The sequence below is a fragment of the Lithobates pipiens genome, unplaced genomic scaffold (genome assembly GCF_037356315.1).
Source record: "Lithobates pipiens isolate NorthernLeopardFrog02 unplaced genomic scaffold, aLitPip1_a1.2 Scaffold_8, whole genome shotgun sequence".
Classification (NCBI taxonomy): Eukaryota; Metazoa; Chordata; class Amphibia; order Anura; family Ranidae; genus Lithobates; species Lithobates pipiens.
The window spans coordinates 575,665,604-575,692,341 of NW_027507903.1; the positions used below are offsets into that span (position 1 = coordinate 575,665,604).

At 45.0% G+C, this 26,738-nt stretch overlaps 1 long non-coding RNA gene across 1 annotated transcript in view; it reads left to right on the forward strand.

Annotated features, from left to right (window-relative positions):
* The first annotated feature begins 1,707 nt into the window (after positions 1–1,707).
* The window catches only part of LOC143963707 (uncharacterized), a 398,416-nt gene continuing 373,385 nt past the window's right edge, over positions 1,708–26,738 (forward strand). The window contains exon 1 of the long non-coding RNA XR_013271028.1: positions 1,708–1,896. This is a non-coding gene — a long non-coding RNA (uncharacterized LOC143963707). The remainder of the gene's footprint in view (positions 1,897–26,738) is intronic.

Below are 26,738 nucleotides of genomic sequence, written 5' to 3' on the forward strand. Positions count from 1 at the left end.
TGCCCCGTTAGCGATCAAAAAGTGCCGCTGGAACGACAGTAAAGCACCCCTAAAAAAAGCTGCTCATTACCACCAATGCCCTCCCGTCCCAGTGGGAAAGTGCAATATACAGCAATCAGTGCTATAAAAATACACTGATTATTATTTATTATTATTACTATTATACAGGATTTATATAGTGCCATACAGCGATTACTGTATACATGTCACTGGCAGGGAAGGGGTTAACACTAGTGGCGATCAAGAGGTTAAATGTGTTCCCTGGGAGGTGTTTCTAACTGTGGGGGGAGGGGACTGACAGTGAGTAGCGAGAAATCGCTGTTTCTAATCACTAGGAACAAGGCAATCTCTCTCTACTCCCCTGTCAGAACGGGGATCTGCCTGTTTACTTTGACAGATCCCTGTTCTGTTCTGCTTCTCTGTGGAGCGATCCCGGGGTGGCCTGGCGGACATCGAAGCCACTGGTCACATGCATCAGCTCCCCCTCCCCCGCGCCATGCAGCGGGCACTTGCTATAGCTGTTTAAAGGGCTGGCGTACAGCTGCGGCGATTTGCAGGAACGAGCCGTAGCTCGTGTAATATATTGCAGCTTACCAACCATTAGCCCTTGTACACACGGTCGGAAATTCGGATGGAAAAAGGTCAGATTAGACCATGCTGTCGGATAATCCGACCGTGTGTGGACTCCATCTGACTTTTTCCATCGGAATGTCCGACCAACAAAGTTTGAGGGCTGGATATAAAATTTTCTGACAGCATGATCCAATCTGACTTTGTCCGATCGTTTGTAGAGAATTCAGATCGGACAAAGTGCCACGCATGCTCAGATCAAATTACGAGACCAAAGCTATTGGCTACTAGCCGCAACGTAGCCCCGTCACAACGAACAAACGCCATCACGTTACGAACGATCGGATTTTCCGACAACTTTGTCCGACCGTGTGTATGCAACACCAGTTTCGGACAAAATCCGTCAGAAAAAATCCGACGGATTTTGTTGTCGGAATGTCCGACCGTGTGTACAAGGGCTTAGATGTGATGGCTGCATTTGTTTCTTCTTTTTTTTTTCCTACTTTTTTTTTCACCATGGTAAGCCGGTTAACCACTTGCCGACCAGCCATGACAGCTATTCAGCAAGTGGTTAACCGGCTTACCATAATGGAAAAAAAGTAGAAAAAACAAAACAAAACGAATGCAGTCATCACATCTGATGGTCGGTAAGCTGCAATATATTACATTCTTGGTTTTGGGTTAAATACCGCTTTACATGCTTTGTCTCAACCCTCTAACTGCCTTACTGGCTGGATTGCAAGGTGAAAATGTAAGTTAAAAAAAAAAAAAAAGACTAATGCAGCCATCACATCTAAGAATTAATTAGTTGCAATATGCAAATTTTTTTGTTTTTGTTTTTAGGTTTAATACCTCTTTAAGCTCTTTGCATGCCTTATGCGACCATTGACGCTGCTAAAAATGCCATTGAGTATCCTTCTCTTAAATTGGAGTGGTTTTCCTATTCCTGCCTTCCATTTACCTTCTTCTGTTACTCTATACAACCTGTCCATGTTACTCCTCCCATAGCCCCATGTAACCCCTTTCACTCACTCGTATACCCCTCCATATAACTCCTCCCTATACACATCACCCCCCCCCCCCCTAATTAAATATCAGGCCCCTCTCCTAGCAGTGAATGGAAATTAATAAGCTATACCTCTGAGCGCACCTCCTAGCTGTGCCGCTGCTTACTGTCTCCCCCCTATAAGGAGATGCCACACGCACACTCACAGCCCACATAACAGACAGTCAACAAAGGATTCCCTGACAGTTGGCTTTCTCCGGGAGACAGGCTCACTTACTAATGCATCCAGAACGTTGACATCTCTCCCCCTCTCCTGCAAGGTAGGACCCTCCGGCTTTCCTCACTTCTCCTCCGGCACCATCCTCCTTTCTCCTTTTATTTTCCCAGACAAAAGGCTAAAACATTGGGAAGCCCTGGCTCAGTGTTCTAGTGAGATGAATAGGAATGGAATGGAGCAGCGTGCTAGCAGCATTGTAATAGGATGTGTTTGTAGCTTGGAGAACCTTCTGCCGCAGCTGGATCTCCCCTCAGCTTTCTGTTTTCTGCCCCCTAGACTTGTTTACACCGAGCGATACCTTCCGTCTCCGTTTACCGCAGTTGGCTGGTGAGCTAGAAGTTGCCCCGTGCACTACACCCCCCCCCCCCCTCCGAGAAGCGTCTTTGAAGCTGCACATCGCTCAGTGTTTTCATGCCTTGTGGGATCACACTGCAGCATTTGCACACACGGCATGCTCCTCCTGTGCTGCAGAGCTGACAGTCTTATTGGACCGAAGGAAGTGGTGGTCTCGGCTGGTCGTACGTGGAAAGATAAGCAAAGGTGGTCTGTGGTTTGGATCTGTTCACTGAGCAAACTTTTGGATTGGGCAGGTGGACAGGGTGGCGTGATGACCAGATTTTTGTTTCGACTTAGAAAATTCATCAATTTTATATGTGTTAGGCTAACACTAGCTAACTTGAACAATTGCATGTTTGTAGCATTGGATATCTAAAATGAGGGCAAGGAGGTTTTGTTTTAGATGGCAAGGTCTGACTGTTTTGCAGAAATGCTATTTTATATCAGTAATGCTTGTAGGAAAGCTAGCCAGCCTGTGAAACGTTGAATTAAATTATATTGGTCAAACCAGGGCTGGATTAAAGGCAACTGATGACCTAAGAGGACTGCTGGCCCAGAATGTAAATAAGTGGAGGTTACTGATCTCGCAAAGTATACATCTGTGGATGAGATGGTGGGATCCAAGTGGGGTGCCATTGTTGGACTGTGCCAATCCCAATATTAGTGCCCCACTTAGATCACACCATGCCACTCGCTTACCTCGATCCAACAGGTGTGACCTTCATTTATTTAGCCCCTGCCCTGGCCATGCAGGCCGATTACAGCTTATAGTACTCAATGGGGCTTGTCCACCTTCATCTTGGGATCCAAGTGAGGTGCCGTTGTTGAACTGAGCTTAGGGCACCAGCCCAACAATGGTACCCCGCTTTGATCCCACTATCACCTCCACTTACTGAGATCTGAAAGCAATAGCCACCATTTATTTACATCTTGCACTACTACTCTCTATCCTGGCCATGCATGCCTAATACAGCCTCATAGTATTCTGTGGGCTTGTCCACCCTTATCTTGGACTTGGGGGATGTAAATAAACAATGGAGGCCATGGTAATTAAATCTCAGTAAGCAAACATCCGTAGAGGGGGAGGATGGGATTGGTTAGCTAAGGGCAAAGAAACCTAAAGGATAAGCGCACTTTGTGCTTTCGGGCATCAGCCCAACAATGGTGCCCCGCTTGTATCCCACTATGTCCTCTGCTTACGGAGATCCAACAGCTGTAGCCTCCATTTATTGTCATCCTGTGCCACTAGCCTCTTTCCTGGCCATGCAGGACCATTACAGCCTCAAAGTACCCTAAGGGGCTTGTCCACATTCATCTTATGATCCAAGTGGGGCACCATTGTTGGGCTGTACTTAGGACATCAGTCCAACAATGGTGCCCCACTTGGATCCCACCAACCCCCTCCACTTACTGAGATCCGACAGCTGTGGCCACCATTTCTTTACATCCTGTGCCACTAGCCTCTGTCCTGGCCATGCATGCCCATTACAACTTCATAGTATTCTATGGGCTTGTCCACCTTCATCTTGGACTTGGGGGATGTTAATAAACAATGTAGGCCGTGACAATCGAATCTCGGTAAGCAAACATCCGTAAAGTGGGAGGATGTAATTGTTTAGCTCAAGGCAAAGGGACAAAAAGGATAAGTGCACTTTGTGCTTTGGGACATAAGCCCAACAATGGTGTCCCAGTTGGATCCCACCTTCCCCTCAGCTTACTGAGATCCAACACAGCTCTGTCCTGGCCATACAGGCTTATTACAGCCTCAAAGTAAAGAGATCGGACAGCTGTGGCCACCATTTATTTACATCTTGCCCCATTAGCCTCGGTCCTGGCCATGCATGCCCAAGACAGCCCCATAGTATTCTATGGGCTTGTCCACCTTCACCTTCAAGGATGTAAATAAACAATGGAGGCTGCGGCAATCAAATCTCGGTAGGCAAACATCTATGAAGGGGGAAGATGGGATTGGTTAGCTCGGGGGAAAGGGACAAAAAGAATGAATGCACTTTGGGCCATCAGCCCAACAATGGTGCCCCCCTTGGATCCCAATATCCCCTCTGCTTACTGAGATCCAACAGCTGTGGCCTCCAATTATTTACATACCATACCACTAGCCTCTGTCTTGGCCATGCAGGCCCATTACAGCCTCATAGTACTCAATTGGGCTTATCCACCTTCATCTTGGAATCCAAGGTGGGCACCATTGTTGGGTTGTGCTAGGGACATCAGCCTAACAATGGTACCCTGCTTGGATCCCACCATCCCCTCCACATACCCAGATCTAACAGCTGTGGCCTCCATTTATTTACATCCTGTGCTCTTAGCCTCTGTCCTGGCCATGCAGGCCCATTATAACGTCATGGTATTTTTGAGGGCTTGTCCACCTTCATCTTGGAATTGAGGGATATAAACAAACAATGGAGGCTGCAGCAAACAATTGGTGATGTCATAATCTCCACCTCATCCAATCACTGCAAAAAAAACAATGCATTCTTTAAATGGCAGCAAGTACCTCTGTGGTTACTATACAGAAGGGCAGCTGCTCGGCACATGGTAGTAGCGGCAATTATTATAGTGAGTTTTAGTTGTAAAAAAATGTAGCGCTGAAGTGATGACAAACCATATAAAGTGCAATATGTCATACAGTGATGCAAACGTGATAATACAATAAGTCATACAGCGATGAGAAGCTTGTATTATAAAGTGCTGGAAACAAAAATAAAAGTTCCAAAGGCCAGAACCAATGATGGATCACTGTATAGTGAAGTGAGTTCAAATGAGATAGAATATGGAAATAGTCCACCCTTGCAGCAGAATTGGTATTCAGAAGTAGGATAAAACAGCCATGAAAGCACAAAGAACGCCGGGAATGGTGCGACCTCCACCAGGATAAGGGGTAAATACTCTTACCGAATGAAGTGGACTCGCATGCCAGCAACAGTGAGTCAATCATGCTGAGAATGGCAGAACATTGGTGGTCAATGGAGGTGCAGACAGTGAAAGCAGACAGTGGAAGCAAGACACTCTCATCAGAAGGGAAATGGAAAGAAAAAAAATGCCTCCATATGGTGTCGATCAAAACAGATGGGTTTATTTAAAATTCCAACATCTATCCATAGATGTGTATATAAAATTGTGATCACAAGGTAAAATCAATGTGGGGAGCTGAAAAGCAAAGCCCGACATGTTTCGTCCCAATGGACTTTCATCCTACATCTGAATACCAATTCTGCTGCAAGGGTGGACTATTTCCATGTTCTATCTCATTTGAACTCACTTCACTATATAGTGATCCATTATAATTTCCTTTGGAACTTTTATTTTTGTTTCCAGCACTATATATTTTTTATCATATAAGTTTCTCATCTCATGTATGACTTATATTATCACATGTTTGCATCACTGTATGACATATTGCACTTTATATGGTTTGTTACACATCCTTTCAAATTTTGTAAAAAAATTTTGTGAGCTGCTTTTATTAATATTTGGGTTAGTGCACTAATTTCACATACCTTCAGGTAATGAGATATGCATAGGAAGAAAAGAAACAGACTGAGGAATTCAAAACACCGGAACATGAAAAGAAACAGAAGGCGCATGGACCTAGCGCATTATCCTCAAACAAAGATATATTTATTTAAATACGCAGGTAGGTATTATACTCACAAACAAATTCCTCTTCCTCAGAGCCTCTTTCTCGAAATGCGTTAGCCAGCCTATGCCTCCACAGGGGTAGTCCCATGTGATGTGGACCGTTTCATGGACTCATGTGGAGGACCAGCAAGACATGCTTTTATCAAGTCTTTGTTTGCAATTATAATACCTACCTTCGTATTTAAATAAATAGCTTTGCTTGAGAATAATGCGCTGGGTCCACGTGCCTTCTGTTTCTTTTCATGTTCCAGTGTTTCGGATTCCTCAGTCTGTGGAGGGAAAGCGAGAAGTGCATTATCCATTACTAAGCCTCAAAGCAAAGAGCCCGCAGTTGTATAGAGGCACACTACACAGCGCAGGAGATTGTTTTGTGTGGTTTTTGGATGAGATATTCATACTTGGTCCAGGCTGGAACAATGCAACCATACAAGAAAAAGTACGGTAGATGTGAACTTCAGCTTTAATGGGTAATCCAGACCTTGGCTCAAAGAGTGTTTAAAGAACTACACGTATTATTATGGCCTACAAGGACATTTGTATTAGGCTGCTGGCTGGAGGTTCCAATATTGTCTGTCAGTTCTAATTGATGCTGGTCCATAAGTCCTCACATGCATCAAATGCATGGGCTGCCTATGTGACTGCTTTGGGGCCCAGGAGCACGGGCCCAGCTCCCCTTGACGGTGGGAAGACCTATTTTAGGCAACTGATTTAAGATAAAATGAATACATGTATTGAGAGAAGGCCGGCACTTCAGGGAAATCCTTTAAATTTTTTAAAAATAATGTATTTTTAAATGTAGTGTGTATAAGTAACTGTCTTTACTTTTATATCAGATCCTTGTAATCCCATGCACAGCAGGACCCAAACTGGAAAGAGTGTCGTCTGTAGCAGATAATGAGGCTCTGCTGTATGGGGTACACTTCTGGTGCTTTCACACCGAGGCCTCGGCGGTAAAACAGCACCCCTCATACCTGTACGCACTCAGCCCACCCACACACCTGTACGCACTTACCCCCCTCATACCTGTACGCACTCAGCCCACCCACACACCTGTACGCACTCCGCCCCCTCATACCTGTACGCACTCCGCCCCCTCATACCTGTACGCACTCCGCCCCCTCATACCTGTACGCACTCAGCCCATCCACACACCTGTACGCACTCAGCCCATCCACACACCTGTACGCACTCAGCTCACCCACACATCTCTACGCACTCAGCCCATCCACACACCTGTACGCACTCAGCTCACCCACACATCTCTACGCACTCAGCCCATCCACACACCTGTACGCACTCAGCCCCCCTCATACCTGTACGCACTCAGCCCCCCCCACACACCTGTACGCACTCAGCCCCCCCCCACACACCTGTACGCACTCAGCCCCCCCCCACACACCTGTAAGCACTCAGCCCATCCACACACCTGTAAGCACTCAGCCCATCCACACACCTGTACGCACTCAGCCCATCCACACACCTGTACGCACTCAGCCCATCCACACACCTGTACGCACTCAGCCCCCCTCATACCTGTACGCACTCAGCCCCCCCCACACACCTGTACGCACTCAGCCCCCCCCCACACACCTGTACGCACTCAGCCCCCCCCACACACCTGTAAGCACTCAGCCCATCCACACACCTGTAAGCACTCAGCCCATCCACACACCTGTACGCACTCAGCCCATCCACACACCTGTACGCACTCAGCCCATCCACACACCTGTACGCACTCAGCTCACCCACACATCTCTACGCACTCAGCCCATCCACACACCTGTACGCACTCAGCTCACCCACACATCTCTACGCACTCAGCCCATCCACACACCTGTACGCACTCAGCCCATCCACACACCTGTACGCACTCAGCCCCCCCCCACACACCTGTACGCACTCAGCCCATCCACACACCTGTACGCACTCAGCCCCCCCCCACACACCTGTAAGCACTCAGCCCATCCACACACCTGTACGCACTCAGCCCATCCACACACCTGTACGCACTCAGCTCACCCACACACCTGTACGCACTCAGCTCACCCACACACCTGTACGCACTCAGCCCATCCACACACCTGTACGCACTCAGCTCACCCACACACCTGTACGCACTCAGCTCACCCACACATCTCTACGCACTCAGCCCATCCACACATCTCTACGCACTCAGCCCATCCACACACCTGTACGCACTCAGCTCACCCACACATCTCTACGCACTCAGCCCATCCACACACCTGTACGCACTCAGCCCATCCACACACCTGTACGCACTCAGCTCACCCACACATCTCTACGCACTCAGCCCATCCACACACCTGTACGCACTCAGCCCATCCACACACCTGTACGCACTCAGCCCATCCACACACCTGTACGCACTCAGCTCACCCACACATCTCTACGCACTCAGCCCACCCACACACCTGTACGCACTCAGCTCACCCACACATCTCTACGCACTCAGCCCATCCACACACCTGTACGCACTCAGCCCATCCACACACCTGTACGCACTCAGCCCATCCACACACCTGTACGCACTCAGCCCATCCACACACCTGTACGCACTCAGCCCATCCACACACCTGTACGCACTCAGCTCACCCACACACCTGTACGCACTCAGCCCATCCACACACCTGTACGCACTCAGCCCATCCACACACTTGTACGCACTCAGCCCATCCACACACCTGTACGCACTCAGCCCATCCACACACCTGTACGCACTCAGCCCATCCACACACCTGTACGCACTCAGCTCACCCACACATCTCTACGCACTCAGCCCATCCACACACCTGTATGCACTCAGCCCATCCACACACCTGTACGCACTCAGCCCATCCACACACCTGTACGCACTCAGCCCATCCACACACCTGTACGCACTCAGCTCACCCACACACCTGTACGCACTCAGCCCATCCACACACCTGTACGCACTCAGCTCACCCACACACCTGTACGCACTCAGCTCACCCACACACCTGTACGCACTCAGCTCACCCACACATCTCTACGCACTCAGCCCATCCACACACCTGTACGCACTCAGCTCACCCACACATCTCTACGCACTCAGCCCCCCTCATACCTTTACGCACTCAGCCCCCCTCATACCTTTACGCACTCAGCCCCCCTCATACCTTTACGCACTCAGCCCCCCTCATACCTTTACGCACTCAGCCCCCCTCATACCTGTACGCACTCAGCCCCCCTCATACCTGTACGCACTCAGCCCCCCTCATACCTATACATACTCAGCCCACTACACACCTGTACACATTCAGCCCACCCTCATACTTTTTTATATGCACACTAGTCTGCCTCTGAAGTCCATGAGGAGTTTTCGTTTCTAAAAGAAAAAAGAAACGCTGCTGTATCTGTGTGTACGTGCAGTGTGAGCCAGAGTTTGGCTTCAATTTGTTAGTGTATTTAAAGTGTTACTAAACCCACAACAGTAAAATCAGTCTGTATACAATATCTCACAGAAGTGAGTACACCCCTCATATTTTTGTAAATATTTTCTTCTATCTTTTCATGTGAGAACACTGAAGAAATGACACTTTGCTACAATGTAAAGTAGTGAGTATACAGCTTGTATAACGGTGTAAATGTGCTGTCCCCTCAAAATAACTCAACACACAGCCATTAATGGGAAGGGAAAAATAAACTGCGCTTGGGTGAAGCAAAAACAAACACAAACTACTAACAATCTATAAGGAAGGCGGCAGCAATAAATGTGATACAAACACCTAACAGCAATGAGAAAATACAAAAAGCTGCGCCAACATAAAAGTAACCTATAAATAAACACCCCTAAAAAAACAACACAGCCATTAATGTTTAAACCGCTGGCAACAAAGGTGAGTACACCCCTAAGTGAAAATGTCCAAATTGAGCCCAAAGTGTCAATATTCTGTGTGGCCCCCATTATTTTCCAGCACTGCCTTAACCCTCTTGGGCATGGAGTTCACAGAGCTTTTCAGGTTGCCACTGGAGTCCTCTTCCACTCCTCCATGATGACATCACAGATCTGATTGATGTTGGAGACCTTGTGCTCCTCCACCTTCTGTTTGAGGATGCCCCACAGATGCTCAATAGGGTTTAGGTCTGAAGACATGTTTGGCCAGTCCATCACCTTTACCCTCAGCTTCTTTATAGCAAGGCAGTGGTGGTCTTGGAGGTGTGTTTGGGTTCATTATCATGTTGCAATACTGCCCTGCAGCCCAGTCTCAGTAGGGAGGGGATCATGCTCTGCTTCAGTATGTCACAGTACATGTTGGCATTCATGGTTCCCTCAATGAATTGTAGCTCCCCAGTCCTCCAATGGATTAAGTCTCTGCCACAGACTTTGTTGTAGAACATGCAGGAAACTAGAAAACTTGTAGAACACTCGTGTGGTACCAGTATCTTGCAGCTGTCCGGCGATACCGAACGAGATTGGATTCGCTTAGGTCCTTCAGCTTTACCAGGCTCTTGCTAAGAAGCCAACCCTTGCGTGGCCTTCTTCTGAAGAGTCCTCCCCTGGATAAATACGAAGTTGCTGGGCCTCTGCACAACCTGAGACGGCACCAGACCACCTCCGAATCCTTGCCTTAGTTTCCTTGCCTCGGGCTAGCCTTGCCTCGGGTGGATCCACGCCCCAGGCCATAGGCGTCCTGGGGGCTGGTCAGGAGGACCAGGACCATGTAGTCAGGACATACTTCTGGACCGAAACCCCGAAACACGTGACATCCACATCTTAAGTACCCTCTCCCAGAAAGCACAGCAAGAGTGACACTCCCACTGGACTGACTCAGAGAGAAAGTAACTTTAAAGCACCCAACCAGACTGTGTTTCCATGCCTGCCAGAAGTGACAGCCCCCCCTATGGACAGGCCCAACATCCTATAGTCCAGTCAGACTGATGCTGAGGTAAAAATTTGGAATAATTATACCCAAACTAAACTGCAGTTTAGGTGTAACGTTAAATTTTAAAAACACATAGCGCGTGCTCTTCAGGAGCCGGCGCTACATAATAAAAGAAATAACATAAAAAAAAAAGTAATAATAAAAATAAAATTACTGACACCATCAACTGCCCTACTGACACCAATCTTTGCCCTACTGACACTGTCTATTACTCTACAAACACTGTCAGTATATATACACATGCACACACAAGCATGTGTGTTTGAGTTGCAATAGGCTGTGCGCAACCTATGATGTGCTTTATTTCTTCCAGATCTGTGCAGTAATCAGGGCTTTTTTTCAGTGAGAATGCTGGCTACTGGGGAATCCATTATTACTGCAGGAGATCTATTCTTATGGGGGGGGGGGGGTCTGTTGTTGCTAGCGGTGGATCTATTGTTGCTGATGGGGTCTTATGTTGCTGGGGACTATCGTTGCTGGGGTGGATCTACTGTTGAGGGATGGGTCTATTGCTGCGGGCGGGTCTATTTATGCTGGCTGTTAGGAGTCTGTTGAGGGGGGGGGGGGTCTATTGCTAGCTACAGGGGATCTATTTTATTGCTTTTCCTTGTTATTAATATCAAATTCCATACAAAATACTTAGCACCACAAAATGATACTTGGTTCTATATTCTGTTATAGGGGAGATACTGGGATAGGGGTGGAACCAAGGACCAGTGCGCGGAGGTGGGTAGGGGTGGAACCAAGGAATTGTGCTCGGAGGTGGGTAGGGGTGGAATCAAGGAACGGTGCTCAGAGGTGGGTAGGAGTGGAATCAAGGAATCGTGCCCGGAGGTGGGTAGGGTGAAACCAAGGAATGGTGCTCAGAGGTGGGTAGGGGTGGAACCAAGGAAATGTGCTCGGAGGTGTGTAGGGGTGGAACCAAAGAACAGTGCTCGCAGGTGGGTAGGGGTGGAACCAAAGAATGGTGCTTGGAGGTAGGTAGGGGTGGAACTAAGGAACAGTGCTTGGAGGTGGGTAGGGGTGGAATCAAGGAATTGTGCTCAGAGGGGGGTAGGGTGAAACCAAGGAATGGTGCTCGGAGGTGGGCAGGGGCGTCTTTAAGGCAGGGCAAAAGGGGCAGCTGCCCTGGGCCCTGTCATTGTTGTGGGGCCCAAAACAGCTGCCTCATACTTGCCAACTATCCAGGTTTAAATTCCCTTGTCCCTTGAAGTTTTAGTCCTGAGCTGTGTCCCAATATCTCAGTGTAAAGTGCTGGTACTAATGCTGCCCAGCTCTGCCCTATTGTTGTGTGCAGATGACTCACCTGCAGACCTTGTGTTTACATGTAAATAACCGGCATTCATATGTAAATAGCGGTGACAATACTAAGTAAATAGCTGCGTCATTGATATGTAAATAAAGGCAGCATTCTTATGTATATCATGCTCCCCTGCTGTGAGGAGATGATGTGCTGTAACCTCTAGCAACTAATCGGTGAGCCGGAATGTGTGCTGTAATCTCTAGCAACCAGTCAGTAAGCAGTAATGAAATGCTATAACTGCTGGCAACCAATCACAATTGCTGCGTGATCTGAAACAGTAAACTTATTTTAAGTCTAGCTGCTATTTATTGTATGTCTCAGAGCATGTGGAGAGGGAAATTGCATGGGGGGGGGGGGGCCCAAGAAAATTTTTGCCTAGGGTCCAATCAATATTAAAGACGGCCCTGGAGGTGGGTATGGGTGGAACCAAGGAACGGTGCTCAGAGGTGGGAAAGGGTGGAACCAAGGAATGGTGCTCGGAGGTGGGAAAGGGTGGAACCAAGGAATGGTGCTCGGAGGTGGATAGGGGTGGAAATAAGGAACGGTGCTCGGAGGTGGGTAGGGGTGGAACCAAAGAATGGTTGCTCGGAGGTGGGTAAGGGTGGAACCAAGGAAAGGTGCTCGGAGGTGGGTAGGGGTGGAAACAAGGAACGGTGCTTGGAGGTGGGTCAGGGTGGAACTAAGGAACGTTGCTCGGAGGTGGGTCAGGGTGGAACTAAGGAACAGTGCTCGGAGGTGGGTAGGGGGTGGAACCAAGGAATGGTGCTCGGAGGTGGGTCAGGGTGCAACTAAGGAACGGTGCTCGGAGGTGGGTAAGGGAGGAACTAAGGAACAGTTTCGGGGATGGGTAGTAATCCTTAGTGAAACTCTCCCTCTGTACAGGAGCTTCCTGTAATAAAGACCGCTCAGTGCCACTCTCGCTCCTTGTGCAGGGTGACAGGTCTTGTCTCTGCCCCTCCCTGCAGTTTTCTGCAGGCAGCCTGTAGGGGGAGCCTGCTTGGGTCGGCTCTGTAAAGCTCAGTGATGATATCAATTCTAATGTTAGGTAATATCTTGTTTGTAAAAGCACTTGGTGGACACGCAGTGTTTTGTTTTTTTTATCCTTTGTTGCTATTGAAGAATATATTTAGATAAAAACATTTGTGCATTGAGTTCAGCTTTAAGTGCATCAGCACATGTTTTTTTCATTGGAGGCCATAGATTGTTTTTTGTTTTAACTGTAATGGAAACCCAAGGACCCGCATGAGCTGTCTGGATGGGGTACATGAGTCACTAGATTAGATGTACGCCATTCAAAAGCTTTTAGCAACCAAGGCCATTTCAATTTTTTTATATCATCTGCATCAATGCTGAACTCCAGATATAAAAGGCAAACATTAGTGCTGCACTGTAATTATTAATTTACCATTACATGTTTTTGCAAGTAGTGAAAATAGTTGAATTAAAGTGTAAAAAAGATGTGTGTACTTATTTTAAGTCCACTCCGGTCCAGTTATAAGATCCTGCAGCACCGGCTTCCCTGTGTAAGACCTTGTACACACGGTCGGACATTCCGACAACAAAATCCGTCGGATTTTGTCCGAAACTGGTGTTGCATACACACGGTCGGACAAAGTTGTCGGAAAATCCGATCGTTCGGAACGTGATGACGTTTTTTAGTTACGATCGGACTACGTTCAGGTTAGTAGCCAATAGCTTTGGTCTAGGAATTTGAACTGAGCATGCGTGGCATTTTGTCCGATCGGAATTCTCTACAAACGATCAGATCATGTTTCCGGAATATTTTTATATCCAGCTCTCAAACTTTGTTGGTCGGACATTCCGACGGAAAAAGTCAGATGAAGCCCACACACGGTCGGATTATCCAACAACACAATTTTCCGTCAGAATGTCCGACCGTGTGTACAAGGGCTAAGGCTTGGTTTACACTGGAGCGGTACATGCGTTTCGGGTTGCAGGAGAGGGAATCGCATTGATTCCTGCACCCGCAACCACCTACAGCTGAATCACAGTGCTCTTGCGAGACACGAAGGGCTGCCATTTATCCTGAATGACAACCACACACATATCAGCCCGTAGTGCGATCGCGTGTGCGGGAACCGCATGGAAATCAGACCATGTGGTTCCCCTGCAGCCGTGTTTTAAAAAAGGTACAAGCAGATTTTTTTGTGCTTTTTACATGGCACAGCAGCCCATTCACAAGAATAGGCTGCTGCGCCCAAGGCAGTGTTTCTCAATTCCAGTCCTCATGGCCCACTAACAGGTCACGTTTTCAGGATTTCCCTCAGATGAAACAGCTGGGGTAATTACTAAGGCAGTGAAACTGATCAAATCACCTGTGCAAAATAATGGAAAGCCTGAAAACATGACCTGTTAGTGGGCCATGAGGACTGGAATTGAGAAACGCTGGCCCAAGGAAACACGGGACGCATGGCCTGCAGTAGTCTGAACCAAACCTCGGTGAGCGGCAGCTGCAGGGGAGAGGAGGGAGGACTTGACAACGGCTGGTAATTCTGGGAGCCATGATGCCACTCATAGCCCCCCATGTCCCATGCATTGTTGGTGCTCCCTCCTCTCCCCTGTAGCCACCGTTCACTAACACAGGAGAGCTGTGAGATCACATGACTAAAACGACATAAGTATACAGATACTTTTTACACAGGGTCAGCAGCAGTGGCGGCTGGTGGTAAAAAATTACCACCGGCCACCACTGCTGCTGACCCAGTGTTAAAAATATTCTTGTGCTGCTTCTCGTTTCAATGTCCAGTTAGGCTGGATTCACACCTAGGCATTTTTAGTGCTCTTTGCATTTTGCAGATTTGCACTACAGAACGTGTTCCATAGGAAACCATGTTAAATGGACTGCAGTGCAAATCTGAAAAATGCAAAAAGCACTAAAAATGCATAGGTGTGAATCCAGCCTTACAGGGCGGGGGCAAGAGAGCAGGCCTGTAAGTGAAAGTGAAATTGCAGCAGAAGAAGGTCATGTTTTTGCCCCCGCTAGACAGAGCTGTATGAAAAGAACTACAAATCCTTTGGCAGGTAATACAACTAATGAAAAAAACGTGGGTATATACTGCGCTGTGACTAGAATCGTATACAAAAAGCAGCAAACATTTCCAAAGACAAACAGCAAAGAAATAAATAGTAAAGCAGCGCTAAAAGGGTAAAATAGGTAATATAGCTATCCTATATGTATTCAATCTGTGCATGTAAGCTGTTTGTTTTTTTTTTTGTTTTGTTTTTTACACTTCTTAGTGGTGAAATGACCCTTATAAAATTACAGTAGTTTGATCATTCACCTCAACGGGAAGACCTTAAAGTGTTACTAAACCCACAACAGTAAAATCTGTGTATATGTAGTAAGGCATGCTTGTTATACTCACTGTGGAACCTAAAGGGTTAATCTTCTGTATTGTGTAAAAGGCTGTTTGGGACTCTCTTTTCTGATCCTCCACTTCTTCCACTGTCCCTAATCCATCCCCTGACATTGTATATTCCTGTATGTTGCGGTCATTCATGTGCTTATTTAATAGTTTCTTGAAACTATCAATGCCCCCCCCCCTTTCCCCGCTGAGACCACTGCCTGTGGAAGGGAATTCCACAACCTTGCTGCCCTTGCAGTAAATAACCCTCTATGTAGTTTAAGGTTAAACCTCTTTTCTTCTTATTTTAATGAGTGGCCACGTGTCTTGTTAAACTCCCTTCCGCAAAAAAGTTTTATCCCTATTGTGGGGTCACCAGTATGGTATTTATAAATTTGAAATCATATCCCCTCTGAAGCGTCTCTTCTCCAGAGAGAATAGGTTCGGTGCTCACAACCTTTCCTCATAATTAATATCCTCCAGACCCTTTATTAGTTTTGTTGCCCTTCTTTGTACTTGCTCCATTTCCAGTACATCCTTCCTGAGGACTGGTGCCCAGAACTGGACACCATACTCCAGGTGCAGCCGGGCCAGAGTCTTGTAGAGCGGGAGAATTATTATTTTATCTCTGGAGTTGATCCCCTTTTTAATACATGCCAATATTCTGTTTGCTTTGTTAGCTGCAGCTTGGCATTGCATGCCATTGCTGAGCCTATCATCTCCTAGGACCCCCCAGGTCCTCTTCCATCCTAGATTCCCCCAGAGTTTCTCCCCCCCAGTGTATAGATTGCATTCATATTTTTGCCACCCAAATGCATTATTTTAAATTTTTCTACATTGAACCTCATTTCCCATATAGTTGCCCACCCCAATAATTTGTTCAGATCTTCTTGCAAGGTTTCCACATCCTGCGGAGAAGTTATTGTTCTGCTTAGCTTAGTATTGTCCGCAAATAGAGATTGAACTGTTTCCCCCATCCTCCAGGTCGTTTATGAACAAATTAAACAGGATTGGTCCCAGCACAGAACCCTGGGGGACCCCACTACCCACCCCTGACCATTCCGAGTACTCCCCATTTATCACCACCCTCTGAACTCGCCCTTGCTGCCACTGATTTTAGCACTGATCACTGCATTAGTGTCACTGGTGTCAAAAGTGTCAGTTAGTGTCTGACTGCCTGCCGCAACATCGCAGTCCCGCTATAAGTCACTGATCACCTCCATTGCTAGTAAAAATAAATAAATAACTACAAACGTCCCATCATTAATAGATGCTATAATTTTTGCGAAAACCAATCAATATATGCTTATTGGGTTTTTTTTTTCCCAAAACCCATGTAGCAAAATATATATTGGCCTAAATTGTTGAAAAAATTTGATTCTTTTTTAATTTTTTTTTAAATCTGATGTGTGTTATAGCAAAAAGTAAAAAGTATTGTTTATTTTTTTTTATAGTGCAAAAAATAAAAACCACAGAGGTCATCAAATACCATCAAAAGAAAGCTCTATTTGTGCGGAAAAAAAAAACATACATTTATTTGGGTACAGCGTCACACGACTGCGAAATTGTCAGTTAATTGTCACTGCCGTATCTCAAAAAAAAGGCCAGGAAGGGGGGAGGGATATTACAGAGGTCAAGTGGTTAATGTAACCTACTATATACATGTTTCTATGGCTACCCATACATATGGTACACTTGCATGTTTGCATACTTATTTGTATGCACTTGTAGTGATTGATTTCTCATGCTAATATATGTAAAGCACCAACATTTTGCTGTACTAGTTGGTGGATTTAAAAGTCGATGAATATTAGAAAGAAGACGACACATGTGCAGAGCTGTGGGTTGCTGCAGAGACAGACAGAAAACATGTCAGGGTTTATCATAAGAAGCGCGCTCGCCTGTCGCTCAGGTGATTGTGTGTAACTGGTGCCTGCTAGAGAGATGTTATGCAATGCCGACTATGCCTCAGGCAATGTGATCCCACAAGTGTGACAGGCTTGGCAGACGAGGTAAGCACATGGTAGAGGCGGAAAGACATTCAGTGGTCGGTCCGGCCATAGCTATAAGTCTGGATAATATAATTCAGCTGGCACTCAGCCAAGGTGCTAATGCAAAATAGAAGTACCAGTAGCTTCCGCTGTACGTTTACTTCACCATAATAACATAATGTATAGATATGTGCACTGTGGAAACATTTTTCTGTTTTTAATTTTCGCTTTTTTTTTTTTTTTTTTTCGGATCATTCGTTATGATCGCAATTTGTAAATTAGTAAATTCGAAAATCCAAAAATAAGAAAGAAAATTCAAAAGACTAACTATTAAATTATAGGTATTGGAATTTCCTTTCAAATTTGGCTGTTAATGAACATAACTAGTACGAAATTATCCAAAATAACGAATGACGCAGCTAAACGAATGGAACAGAAAAAAAAAAATAATAATAATAAAACTTTCTTTATTATTATTGCTATTATTATTATTTCATTACGCCCAATTCGTTTAGATACAACATTTGTTATTTTGGATCATTCGTAAGTTTGAATAAATTCATATTCGTTACATTCACTAACAGCCAAATTAGAAAGGTAATTCCAATACCTATAATTTAATAGTTAGTAATAAGTACAGTAGTGCTCATAAGTTTGCATGCCCTGGCAGAATTTATAATTTATTGGCCATTTTTCAGAGAATATGAATAACACAAAAACTTTTCTTTCACTCATGGTTAGTGTTTGGCTGAAGCCTTTTATTATCAATCGACCGTGTTTACCCTTTTTAAATCATAATCACAACAGAAACTATCCAAATGACCCTGATCAAAAGTTTACATACCCTGGTTATTTTGGCCTGATAACATGCACACAAGTTGACACAAAGGGGTTTGAATTGCTATTGATAGTAACCATCCTCACCTGTGATCTGTTTGCTTGTAATTAGTGTGTGTGTATAAAAGGTCAATGAGTTTCTGGACTCCTGACAGACCCTTGCATCTTTCATCCAGTGCTGCACTGACATTTCTGGATTCTGAGTCATAGGGAAAGCAAAAGAATTGTCAAAGGATCTGACAAAGAATTGTCAAAGGATCTGTGGGAAAAGGTAGTTGAACTGCATAAAACAGGAAAGGGATATAAAAAGATATAAAAAGATATCCAAGGAATTGAGACTGCCAATCAGCAGTGTTCAAACTCTAACCAAGAAGTGGAAAATGAGGGGTTCTGTTGAAACCAAACCACGGTCAGGTAGACCAACTAGAATTTCAGCTACAACTGCCAGGAAAATTGTTCAGGCTGCAAAAAAAACCCCACAAGTGAAATACAGGACTCTCTGAAAACATGTGGTGTGACTGTTTTAAGATGTACAATAAGGAGGCACTTGAAGAAAGATGGGCTGTATGGTCGAGTCACCAGAAGAAAGCTATTACTACGCAAATGCTACAAAGTATCCCGCTTACAATACGCCAAACAGCACCAAGACAAGCCTCAAACCTTCTGGCACAGTCATTTGGAGTGATGAGACCAAAATTGAGCTTTTTGGCCACAACCATAAACTGTACATTTGGGGAGGAGTCAAAAAGCCCTGTGATGAAAGGTACAGCGGTAGATCGCTGATGTTTTGGGGATGTGTGAGCTACAAAGGCACAGGGAATTTGGTCAAAATTGTTGGCAAAATGAATGCAGTATGTTATCAAAAAATACTGGAGGAACATTTGCATTCATCAGCCAGGAAGCTGCGCATGGGACGTACTTGGACATTCCAACATGACAATAATCCAAAACACAAGGCCAAGTTGACCTGTCATTGGCTACAGCAGAATAAAGTGAAGGTTCTGGAGTGGCCATCTCAGTATCCTGACCTCAATATCATTGAGCCACTCTGGGGAGATCTCAAACGTGCAGTTCATGCAAGACAACCCAAGAATTTGAAAGGAAGGAATGGGCATCTTTACCATCTGACAAGATAAAGACCCTCATCCACAAATACTACAAAAGACTTCAAGCTGTCATTGAAGGGGGCAATACACGGTATTAAGAATGGGGGTCACTGCCTTAGCTCTCGGAGCTGATGACCCTTCCATCTGGCCTCCAGCTTTCCACGCCTGTGCCCAGACTCATAGTTGGTCTGTACATATGAGTGCCTTCTCCTCTTATAGACATACCCAATTGAATATTTGATTTTTAACCATTTTATAGAACCAATCCTGCCTCTGCTCCTGAAGAGTGGAAGTTAGCCACAAAACGTGTTGAGCTATTAGATGCCTTTTTGTTTACATCTTAAGATCGTTACCAACATTATGTTCCTCTGGATTTTACCAATTCAATTCTTTTTTTTTTATTGTGGGGACACGCAATAATGAGTTTGGTGTTTTATATGATGATATCATTGTGAACCAATATGATGCTATGCTATTATGGTATTATATATTATATATGGAGTAAATTCTACCTATTTTACATTTTTGTATGTATTATGTTACTATGCAATATATATAGTCACAACTTACAATTACCTGCCAGACACATTCATGCTGTGATGCTTCCCTGGCTGCATGTTTCATATAAAGTCCCAAACCCTTCTCCCATGTATCTCAGCATTTAGGGATTGAGGCGCATTCACTGTGCCTCATATAAAGTCCCAAACCCTCTTTTCTCCCTATTGAGAATAATGACATGGTGGATCATTAGTCATGGTGAAGCAGCTTGATAATGACTGCATATACAGAGCTGGGCAATGTTACTTGCATAAGACACAATGTAGCTATTAAATCAAGTGTACTCTTTATGTAAGCCCAGGAGTATCTTTGTAAATACCAAGGGTCAGCTACACAAGGCTCTCTTTTGTATGTACCTGCTTAGAGTGTTGTGTGTGTATATATACATACAGTGCTTTGTATTCATACGCCTTGAAATTTTCCACATTTTGTCATGTTACAACCAAAAAAGTAAATGTATTTTATGTGATAGACAAAGTGGCACATAATTGTGAAGTGGAAGGAAAATTATAAATGGTTTTTAATTTTTTTTACAAATAAATATCTGAAAAGTGTGGTGTGCATTTGTATTCAGCCCCACTAATCAATACTTTGTAGAATCACCTGCAGCTGCAAGTCTTTTTGGGGATGTCTCTACCAGCTTTGCACATCTAGAGAGTGACACTTTTGCCCATTCGTCTTTGCAAAATAGCTCAAGCTCTGTCAGATTGGATAAGGAGCATCTGTGAACAGCAATTTTCAAGTCTTGCCGAAAATTCTCAATTGGATTTAGGTCTGGACTTTGATTGGGCTATTCTAACATATGATTATGCTTTGATCTAAACCATTCCATTGTAGCTCTGGCTGTATGTTTAGGGTCGTTGTCCAGTTGGAAGGCGCACCTCCACCCTAGTCTCAAGTCTTTTGCAGACTCTAACAGGTTTTCTTTTAAGATCGCCATGTATTTGGTTCCATCCATTTTCCCATCAACTCTGACCGGCTTTCCTGTCCCTGCTGAATAAAAGCATTCCCACAATATGATGCTGCCACCACCATGTTTCATAGTGGGGATGGTGTGTTCAGGTTGATGTGCAGTGTTAGTTTTCCTCCAGAGTTACCATGGGCCTCTTGGTTGTTTCTATGATTAATGCTCTCCTTGCTCGGTCTGTCAGTTTAGGTGGACGGCCATGTCTTGGTAGGTTTGCAGTTGTGCCATACTCTTTCCATTTTTGGATGGATTGAACAGTGCTCTATGAGATGTTCAAAGCTTGGGAATATTTGTTTATAACTCAATCCTGCTTTACACAACTTTATCGCTGACCTGTCTGGTGTGTTCCTTCCCCTTCATGATGCTGTTTGTTCACTAAGGTTCTCACAGTGGTGTAGTGGGTAGCACTTGCCTAGCAGTAAAAAGGGTCACTGGCTCGAATCCAAACCACAACACTACCTGCCTGGAGTTTGCATGTTGTCCCTGTGTGGGTTTCCTCCAGGCACTCCGGTTTCCTTTCCTACTCCGAAAGACATGCTGGTAGGTTAATTGGCTTGTGTCTAAATTGGCCCTAGTATATGAATGTGAGTAATGCCGCGTACACACGTAGCCGACTATCCGGCGGACTTAGTCTGGCGGACTTCCCGCCGGACTGTCTGCCGGACTTTTCCAACGAGCTACTTGCCCACACACCGCACTTTTTCAGCAGACTAATACGGCATACTAAGTCCGCCGTACTATCCGCCGTACTTTTGAAATGAACGGACTCGCCCACACACGCGGAGGAAAGTCCGCTCATTTCGAGTGCGTCTCCAGGTAGGTGGGGCCCACGAAGGAGACGTCGCTGGCCCCGCCACCTGGTATGGACTTAAAGGGGAACCCCAATGCTGAAAAAAAATCCGCATGTGTTACCCCCCCCAGGTCCACATCAGACCCTTGTCCGAGCACGCTACCCGGCCGGCCAGGAAAGGGGGGGACGATCTAGTGCCCCCCCCTGAGCCGTACCAGGCCACGTGCCCTCAACATGGGGGGCGCCTTGGGGAAGGGGGGCCGCGCGGCCCCCCCACCCCAAAGCACCTTGTCCCCATGTTGATGAGGACAAGGGCCTCTTCCCGACAACCCTGGCCATTGGTTGTCAGGGTCTGCGGGCGGGGGGCTTATCAGAATCCGGGAGGATTCCCATAAAACATTCCAGGCTCTTCCCATAAAACAATGAAGAAGTCAATGTACCCAGAACTGATATTTCAGTTTTCTGTTGACGCTGGAGAGCTAAACCAACTGACAATTTCTTTTTAGGGCTCATCCAGATGGGTGGCCACCAGCAAGAATAGGCGACTCTTGTTGGTGAGAAACTAGGTCCATGCACATGTTGTGTGTGGCTAGCAACCAGGTGGCCAGATTTTTAACCTGTATAAATCAATGGCTGGTACCACGACAGTGGTTGCATGCATTTAGGGCTCCTCCTAAAGTGAATATATCAATTTAGGGTAGACTGATCCATAAAACTCTATTGGATCTTGTACTCATGGGATTGGTACTGGGCACTCCTCCAATGGTAATGGTGCCATTATTAAACTAAACAGCTCAATACATGCAATCACTTAGGTACGTGTTTACTTTGCACTCAGTGAAATGTTTTTTTCAGACTGATGCTGCAGCTCTGGTTCTCAAAGTGGGAGTCGTGACAGCCAATTCTTTTTATGAGATTTAAAAAAATAAAATGAACGACAGCTGCACCATGCTTCAAGCAACTGGCACAGCCCTAAAGGGAATGTGTTCTAAAGCATAATACCTGGGTGAGAAGCCTTGGATAGCAGCTGCCATACTCTGATTTTTAAAGCAGCCTTCCAGATCTGGTGCAGGGATGCCACCTCATTGCAAAATTAAAGGAAATGGGTCCCCAGTCTGCATGCAGGATAAGGGAAGGCATGGTATTTGTCACACTGGCATACAGGGAAGATCCTGTAACTCAGCAGGGGGTATTGAGGAGATAAATAACTGGAGAATATGAGCAACTGCAGTAGATACTATAGATGCTTCACTTTAAAAGCAAAAAAGTAGTACATTGAAAGTAGATTTAAACTCGTTCACTAAAATCTTAACATGTTAACCTAATTTCAAAAGTTATTTTCTTTTTTTTTTTTTTTTTTTCTTTTTTTTTTTAATAGCTATCAATACACTATTCCTTGGTGATCCTGCCATGAAGGTCCAGGCTCTTTCTATTATTGGGCTAAAACTGTTTCCCTGCACATCTGATTAAGACTACAAGCAGTTTTGCCAAGACTCACAAACAGGCAGGGTCCACCATTGACTTCATGCATGAAGGTAAAAAGCCTTCAGCCTTTACAACCACTTTAAACAGATTTTAAAAATAAATAAATAAAGGGATATTTTATTACAACTATAGAATGTTATTTGAATAGTATAGTGTCCTTTGCTTTCACTGACTTTAGGGTTTAGATATACCTTAAGTCGGATGTAATAGAGCCTTCATCCTGGCCGTGCAGTGTGGCAGGGTAAGAAATAGAAGTCTGGCTGAACAGAATCACAATTATTTTGATAGGTGTATAGGCACCTTTTCATATTATTGAGTTTGGGTGTACAAATCTTGGTCCACAAAGACATGGGTTGATGACTTTGGTGTGGAAAAACCCAAGTGCCCTATATTGAGCTGTGACTTCAGCCTATTGAACAACTTGGGGATGAATTGGATCAGAAACTGCAGTCCAGGTTTTCTTGTCCAACATCAGTCCTCACAAATACTCTTTTAGCTAAATAGACACAAATTCCCATGGACAGACTCCAAAATCTTTTAAACCGTCTTCCCAGAAGAGTGGAGACTGTTATAGCTGCAAAAAGGGAACAACTCTGTATTAACACCCATGGTTTTGGAATGGGATGTTCAACACGTTTATAGGTGTTAGCCCTTGTACACACGGTCGGACATTCCGATGGACAATGTCTGATAGGACCGTGTTTTCGGATAATCCGGCAGTGTGTGGGCTCCATCGGACTGTTTCCGTCTGAGTATCCAACGGACCAATTTTTTCAGCTGGGCTATAAAATTTTCCAACAACATGATCCGATCAGACTTTGTCCGATCATGTGTAGAGAATTCCGATCGGACAAAGTGCCACGCATGCTCAGATCAAATTCCTAGACCAAAGCTATTGGCTACTAGCCTGAACGTAGTCCCATCCTAATGAAATAACGGCATCACGTTAAGTACGATCAGATTTTCCGACAACTTTGTCCGACTGTGTGTATGCAACAGTTTCGGACAAAATCCGTTGGACAAAATCCGATGGATTTGGTTGTCGGAATGTCCGACCGTGTGTACAAGGGCTAACAGTCATAAGTCCATATACTGTTGAGCCATTTGACACTTGGACTTCAGCCTCTTCATTAAATGTAGTTCTGAGCCATAAGCTTTCCAAAAACTCTTGTATCATTATGAGAAGTTTGTTTGATCACACCACAGAATGTGCATTCCAGAACAGAGCTCTACAGTAATAAGTAAACAATTAAAACATCGGATGCATAAAATTATCTGCCCCAAAAACCCAAAACAAAATTCATGTTCTATGTGTAGTTGACCCAGGGGTGAGATGTAACCAGCACGCCATTGGTGCTTGATTATCATATGGTCATTCGAGGTGCCTGTGCACAACCGTCAGGTTGAGGACACTGCTTAGTCATATATTGCTGGTAAAGGGAGGTGACCTTTCAGTACATTGATTCAGGGCTTTGGTTAAATACGGCAAACATGTCCTCCTTCCCTTCTCCTGAGATTGACATATGTGGGTCTACAATGGTACTCATGACTGCTCAATAATCACAAAGACCCAGCTAACTCATGGTTTACTTTGTTTGCCTCTTTGCAGACAAATTGGTGATTGTTCACGGCTTATTGGAAAAATACAGCGTTGTTACACAGAATAATGTGACACAATTTAGAGCCATTGATTGGGACAACTTGAAACGCCATAGATTTTTTTGTAACTGAGAAGATTGACGTGTTCACCCTACAAAGGCAATAAATCATTACAGATGTTATGGATGTGTCTGAGTTAAATAAGGTTGAAAAGGTGAAGAATGAATATAAGGAGTCTTAGTTTGGAATATTCCCTGCTGTGAAACATACCCTGTCCAGTTCACAGTTTTTCATTATTTATGTGTACAAATCCTTTAAGGTCCACTATCGCAGCAACAGACTCCTATCAAAGCGGAGCTGAAAGACATAGGACACCCCTGGGGACCCAGACTGAAATGTTGTGGGATTTGTAGTATTCCATAATGAACAGTTGGTGAGACGCTTTATTGTCATCTCTTCTCTCTTGCTTCACCGCTTGTTTTTTTGTCTACCTTTTCTTTGGTCTATCGCCCCTTTCTTGCTGCTCTTTCTTAAAATTGAGCCATTAGTGCTATGGTACTTTGTTGACAGCAATTCCAAGCCAGGGCACTCTAAAGGTAGTTTTAAAGCGACTCTATCATGGGAGTAATAGGGGGCCCCCATTAAAAAGCCTAGCTGTGTCTGATCATAATACATTTAAGTCACAAACTTGAAACAAACATGCTGCAAGCGAGCGTTACAATACCTTATCTCTATATTTGTTCTGGATCAGGGACTCATTGATGCCAAAGTATTAGCACGACAGCCCGAAAAACTAGCACCCTCAAAAGAAGAGTCAGCAATTGTAGCCTCTCCTGTTATTTTATGACAGATTCCCTTTAACAACCATACATACTCCACATCTTATATTGCGTTGTCCTAGCCAACTATTTCATATACACTGTACATAGGAGTCTCCTTTTACTCTTATTAGATATCTTAGACATGGGTCTAAGAATAATATAATATTTTTATTTTCTGTTGTTATCAGTTTAAAATTGCATGACTGAGGTTAAAGATCATCATTGCTATAAAATAATTAATATATTAATTTAAAAGCAGATAAATAATGCGATGTGCCAAAATTGTGCTGAGCAGAGAATGTACTGTATTTTTAATTAGTCGGTTTTAATTTAAAAAATATGCAACTGAGGATCAGTGGAGAGCCCTGTGTAAGCTCCGAGTCATTCTAGAGCAGGGGTCTCAAACTGGCGGCCCTCCAGCTGTTGCAAAACTACAAGTCCCATCATGCCTCTGCCTGTGGGAGTCATGCTTGTAACTGTCAGCCTTGCAATGCCTCATGGGACATGTAGTTTAGCAACAGCTGGAGGGCTGCCAGTTTGAGACCCCTGTTCTAGAGTTACCTTACACAGGACTGAGGACTGGTCCATCCCTATGTAAGTGTTGGCTGATCACCAAGCACTAGCACTGTCACATGGAATTCTCCAGATCTGTAATGTAAAGAGGGCCAGAGGTGCGAGGCAGCTGATTGATAGTTCTGTCCATCCCCCATTTTTACATCCTGTTCTATTCATAGAGGATGTAGTATGGATGGTTCATTGGGGTAAAAATGCCAGGCAAACTCCGCCCCCTCATTTATTTTACTATTTCAGGTACTTGTATAGCTCTGTCAATTTATGCAGCACTTTACATATATATTGTACATTTAAATCAGTCCCTGCCTTCAAGGAGCTTACAATCTAAGTTCCCTAACTCACATTCATACATACAAATACTAGGGCTAATTTAGAGAGGAGACAATTAACCCACGATGTCTTTGGAATGTGGGAGGAAATCAACACAGGCACAGAGAGAGAATGCAAACTCCAGGCAGGTAGTGTCATGGTTGGGATTCGAACCAACACCCCTAGTGCTGCTAGGCGGAAGTGCCAACCACTTAGCCACCATGCTGCCCGTAGTTGTAGTAACCTCTGCTGCACCAGAA